Genomic DNA, 6,700 nt, shown 5'->3' on the forward strand with positions numbered 1-6,700 from the left:
GAGGGTGGGAAATCCTATTATGGTAATTGAAATGTGGAGCCTTGAAGAGGTGATTGGATTGCAGGACCCTGCAGTAGTGAACAGATTAAAAATGGTGGTCAGGGCATTTCTGAGAGCTTTAAAAGAAGAGGAGAGTCTAACTCTCTCTCTCTCGCTGTTCTCTCTGCTTCCACCATCTTGCAATGTGAGACCCCTGGGTTACTGACTTCACCACCAGCTGGACTTCTGACTTCTCAGCCTCAGAAACTGTAAGCAATAAATTTCATTTTCTTAATAAATAACCCAGTCTCAGGTATTTTGTTATAAGCAACATAAACGGACTAATATAGTGGTCTTTCTTTCGTTCTTTCTTTCTCTCTTAGCTCCCACATATTAGTGTAGGCCACACCTTTTAATATCATCAAAGTGGGGATTAAGTTTTGACACAAAGGTTAGAGGGACACAAATATTCAAACCATAGTAGTAACCTACACCACTGAGAAAAGCAAACCTTCTATGTAAAGTTCAGTATTTTTTAAAATAATACTTACATTTCTATAAACATTATGTCCAAAAGTTACTTTATGTTTTCCCCTCTTCGGTGAGGTTATGTTATCCATTTGAAACACAATTTCATTCATTTATTTTTGTAGTTCTAAGGTTCTTACCTAGTTTATTTCTTCTTGTTTCTTACACAAAAATAGTGTTCCAAGATACTCTTTTATTTACTGCTTTTTATGTAAGAATATATCATAGATACCTCTCCATACTGGTTTACAGAATCTTTCACATTCTTTTCTTTGTAGATACATAGTACTCCATTCTGTGGATGTATCACAGTTATTTTAGCCAATCCTTATGTAAGGTCCTCTAACAGATTACAGACGATTACATATAATGCTGCAATGATTTGCTCCATGTATATATATATTGTGTACATGTGTGTGTGTGTGTGTGTGTGTGTGTGTATTTAGTATCGATGAGTGTTATCTTCATCCTCTACTTTTAGCAAGGATGTTATTTGCACAGAGTATGGTCAGGTCCAGTGAAGGATCCCATAGTGTGTTCCTGCAACATGTTTCATGATTTTCATTATTTCATTATTTCCAACTGCATAAGCAATCCTGAAAAGTGGCCTGAGTGAAAGAATCATTAGGCCATGCCATTCTGACACATACAGAGGATGTGTAGGAGTATAAGAGGTTCCTGGTGGATTGCCTTGCAGCATCTTCTGTAAACACTGCATGACTTCTTTTGAGGCTTAAGTTCTCCTCTTCTGTTATACGTCTTCCATCAAATAATTTAATATTTTGCAGTATAATCACTAATTTCCTTGTTGGTCTCTCCTTCCTTAAGGGCAGTGACTACATCTTATTAAATTCCTATCAAATGCCTGGAGGTGTTTAGACGCTTACAGATACAGAGATGAATAAATGCAGGTGTATGAACATAAGGACAAGATTAAAAGTTGAGGAAGACAGATAATGTTCCTTAAGGGCAGTGACTACATCTTATTAAATTCCTATCAAATGCCTGGAGGTGTTTAGACGCTTACAGATACAGAGATGAATAAATGCAGGTGTATGAACATAAGGACAAGATTAAAAGTTGAGGAAGACAGATAATGTGCATAGTCATCTGGGTCTTACTATCTCTCATTCCAGATGCTTAGTACAAAGTAGTACTCATTAAAATGAAAATTATTTCCCCCTTCTCCTTCAGGAATTTAAGGGTGAGGGGTTATAATCTCCTGGTTACATTTCAGTCCAAGAGGATCTGAAGCATGTAGTTCAGAAATCACATGGCAAGGTATTTTTGACCCAGAAAAGAGGCCTTTACATGCTTTAAACTGTGCATTATAATAATAAATAGATAGACGATCTGGAGGGTGGAAGGAAGACTTACTGTTGGTGCTCTTGGGAAAGGTGCATTGATAATATGAGTATTATCAATATGATTGTTACTACACGAAAGAACGGTCCTAAACAAATTTCCATTTACTGCACTGAGAAAAGAGATGCATTATATGATTCAACTGCTTAAATATATAAAATATGCAGCCTTCATTCTTAGGGGGCAGTATTAACCCTAAGCAAAATGTGGGTTATTATACAGACACTCTATCTTTGTAGTGATTTTTGTCAAATAGATGGCCTTTTATAATCTCGGTAGTCTTCTCTATGGACCATTGTAACAGAGACGTTTACAAGTGTCCCTTTACTTTAAGAAATAGCCTCTTTTTCACCCCACCTATATATATTTATTTATATATTTTATATAAATATATATATATTTATATTTATTTATTTATTTATTTTATTTTATTTCATTTTTTCCCCCTGAGTTTGCTAATCACAGCGGCATCTGGTTCCCTGATTGCAGGGATAAATGGATGATTTGGCTTAAATAAATATGGTACCCTCTTCATCCGCAACTATTAGTCTAACCAAGATTGAGATGACTAAAGCAGTACTTAAGGATGACACAAAGTAGTTTCAAAGTACTTAATCTAGTAAGTCTTGGATAGAAATTTTTAGAACTCATTTAACCTGGTACTATTTTTTGTCATCTTCCAAATTATATTCCTGAGATCTACTTGAGAATAAAGTCTGCACAGAAGAAAGCAGCACCAAGAAATGTAGAGGGAGATGCAGAGCCCTGAGAACATTATAAGAGCACCTGGATACAGCTACACCTGAAGCAAACTATTCCTTAACTGTTAGGTTATATAAGACAATAAGTCTTTCATCCTCTCCTTTTTATCTATTTTCTTCCTATATGACTAACTTAAATTAATGAAGATGCTTTAATTCATTACAGAAAGACAGCTAATGTCAGCTGTCTTAAACAAAATGAGTCAAACTAAATATCTAGGCAAACTTTACTAGCTTTACCTTTTTTTATCACTTTGAGTTCTTCCCTTAGATTTTATACTAATACCCATTGTGAAAGCATACGTGTGTGTGCGCGTGTGTGTGTGTGTGTGTGTGTGTGTGTGTGTTTAAAGGAATAAAATGAATTTAACATTAGATTATTTGGGGGTTAGGAGAAAAAAGAAAGGGACAAACTAGTTGTGAGAATATTGGTTTGAAAAACAGGAGACATAGGTTTTAATCCTGATTCTGCCTCTAATTTGTCTTATGGTATCTAGTAAAAATAGGGTTCATTTACTCAAATAAGTAGAAAATCAAAACAACCATAGACTCCAAATTAAATTCATGAATTTTGGAAAGTCTACAGAGATACAATGAGTCTTGCTATAGTTTGAGTCTCTTCCCCAAAATTCATATTGAAGCTTAATCCCCATTGTAGCAGTGTTAAGAGGGTGAGAAACTAAGCTACATCATTTGAAAGATGGGGATTTGGGGAGGTTATAGGATCAGGAGGGCTATTTATTCATGGATTAATGGACTAATGGATAAGTGAGTTATCAGAAGAGTGGCACTGGTGGCTTCATAAGGAGAGCAAGTGAGCACATTAACATGCTCTTGCTGCCCTTTTGCCATGTGATGCCCTGAGCCACCTCAAGACTCTGCAGTGAGGCCACACCAGGAATAAGGCCCTCACCAGATGTGCACCCTGGAACTTGGACTTCCCAGCCTCCAGAATTGTAAGAAATTTATTTTCTTTATAAATTACTCAATTTCAGGTATTCTGTCATAAGCAACAGAAAACTGACTAATATAAGGCTTTTAAGGCTATTTAAAAATATATATTTCAAAAATCTATTAGGAATTATAGATGTAATGGGGTAAATCCCTGTCCAAACCAAAGCATCCTAATATTTTTGTTAATATGTATGGTTTTATTTGAGCTCAGTCTGGTAACTTTGACTTTCTCATGTAAACAAAAATGACTTGGATTTGTGGGTTATATATGCCTTTGATTAATAACAATTGGTAGTCAATTATTATTTAATAAATTCCACGGGTTTGAAAGACTGCAGCCAGATGGTCCTGCGGTTCTTAACCTTTGTTTCTCCAACTAGACCCTTTTATTATTTCTTCTCTCTTTTGAAATATTTTAAAATAACCTAGGGGTAAGTATGTGCTTTGGTGACATACTGATTGGAGTTTAACTTCTATGCTTAGAACTGATACTGGGGGTTACTCAGCTCCTGTCTGAGGCTCCTCAAATTCTGTTACCAAACCCAAGTCTGGCTGCCTGCCCCCAAATGAAAATACAACCCAAAATCAAACTCTTAGTTAAAATGGAAGTCAGCTTTTTTTCATGAATACTGGTGACCTGAGGAGAGATGTTAAGCCTACCCATCTCTCTAGTGAATCTGAAGAGAATGGTCAGAGGAAACCACCTCAAAAACTCAGATCTACTGGCAGGTTTTTAAAGAGGGGGTTGAGGGAACGGAACATGAGAAATGAAAAGCAGGAGGGAGGGAGACATGAGCTACAGGGGCTTCATGCCTGGAGCTAGGTGCAAGGTCTCCCCAAGGCTCTTTCTGGTTTCTGTTCCCATGCAGAAATATCAGATATTTTTTCCTGACAATAAATACCTCTGTTTCCCTTTCTGCTGGGCTGCCACTTGTCCCCAGAAGATGCTTTCATTATTAATTCTTCATCAATGGCTATCATCAGCTTGTTCCCTGAACTCTCAGTGTTCTTAACAGGATGTTTTTTTTTCTTTTCTAAAGTCATATTCTCCCTCTCTGTCTCCCTCTGCCTCTCTCTGTCTCCCTCTGCCTCTCTCTGTCTCCCTCTGCCTCTCTCTCTCTCTCTCTCTCTCTCTCTCGGCCACTTTAGTTCCCTTGCTGTACTCATCTTTCTTCTCCAGAGTACATTAGTGGAAGTAAATTGAATTCTAAAATCTTTGATAATCTGTAAAACTGGTTTATATTCTCCTAAAAAAGACTGCCTCCTTCTCTGTGCTTGGTTTCCTGACCTGGAGGAAGATACCGTGACAAAGGAAATAAATCCAACTTCCCCTTAGATTCTGGGGGAAACAAACCTATAGGAAAATGAAATTGCTTTGTAATTAGGTCATATTTACGTATATTAAAATACGGTGGCACTTTCTGATTTATCTTCACTTTCCTCCAAATTACACCAGTTCCAATAATGTTCTCTGATCATTATTTCTCTTCTTGTCTGTCTTAGACATTATACTATGTAGTCATAAGAGCCAGTGTTTCTGTGTCCAGCTGATTAGAGATAACTCTCCGTATGTCTTTATGTTGCCATGAAGGAATGTTCGCTCTCACTTACAGGAAAAACACTGTGATACCAGTGTCAATTCTCTATTGTTCCGAACTTGAAAAGGCAAGAGATTTGATTCATCACCACTCCTGAACCCTATTGATCTTCATTACCATATGATCTTGAGCTTATTATTTAAATTCTCTAAATTTTACGTTTCTAATCAACGAAGCAAGGATTAGTAATATTGTACCTTATATAGGAATGCCTGAGTTTCAGAAAGACAAATTAGGTCAAAGACCCCTGGGATGCCACTTGATGTATATAACAGGTGCTCAGTAAGCTTAATGTTATCTCGTATTTCATATACAGTCTTATACCCTTCTATAAAAGATGACTCGACAGTTCAAACCAACACTCTGATCTTATTTCGTTGTGCTCTGGTTTGTTTTTAGAATTTACTGAAATAAACAATATAAATGTATATTCTCTCCCTGACATAGGTTAATTTCTCAATAAACAAAGTTAGGATTATATCTTATTATCTTTATACAGCTGCACATTTCCTTCTATTCTCTTGGACAAGTCTGGAGGGGAAAAGATGCCTCTTCACACCAGTTGATGCATCAGCTGATGGAGCTTACTGTGTCATAATTGGAAGTTTGGCCCAGATCAGGCAGAAAACAGGGACTAGAGGAATCCATGGCATGGTGACAGGAAAGGTGGTTTCCAGAAATCAAACTTTGCCTCAATTTTCCTTGTCATCACAATCTCTGCAGCTCATTGGTGACATCGTCAAAGGCCTAATGTGAAATGAACAGATGTCCTGTCTTTTAATTTAATTTCTGCTTAATTTTATGCAAGGGTTCACCATTTTTCTTAAGTCATTTTTATTACAGTTCATACAAAAAAGAAGTCTTGCAAGTAATTACTTTGTAAAACTTGAAGGAATAAATCAAAGAACTTCAGGATTAATAGGAAATGCAGGCATGAATCTTCCTTACATGCCAGAAGAGAACCTCCTGAAATAATATGATAAAATCATAGAATACTAAAAGAGGGAATGGATCTCCTTTCCCAAATGCCTTATTTTGCCTCCTGGAGAAACTGAGTCCCAAATAACTTAAGTGAGCTACCCAAGTTCCAAAGTTGGGATATGGTGTTTAACTTGTTCCAGTCATTGGGCTCAATCTTCACAAACACCTGGGTATGGATATTATTAAATTATGGGAATAGAAGTTATGTAACTTGCTAATAGACTTCAATAGTCATTGGATAAAAATAGGACTAAAGATATAAGCCTTATGGGCAGTGGTGAGGTTGGTAAGTAATAAACAATAAAATGTACCTGTACGTGGTTTTTAGTTTGTGTCTAACACTGCATCAGGGATGTTGTATGAATTTATTAAACTTCAAGAGGGCCACTTTATGGCCTTCCTCTCAGAAGCACCAAAGTGTTCTAAAATGACAGCTGAAAGACAGAGCGGGGGTCAGTGCTATTGGATCCAGGCTCAGATACCAGGATTGACCCACAGGGAAAACCAAGAAAAAAAGGCAGTTGTTAGTTTTCT

The sequence above is a fragment of the Galeopterus variegatus genome, unplaced genomic scaffold, assembly GCF_000696425.1.
Source record: "Galeopterus variegatus unplaced genomic scaffold, G_variegatus-3.0.2 Scaffold826, whole genome shotgun sequence".
Taxonomy (NCBI): domain Eukaryota; kingdom Metazoa; phylum Chordata; class Mammalia; order Dermoptera; family Cynocephalidae; genus Galeopterus; species Galeopterus variegatus.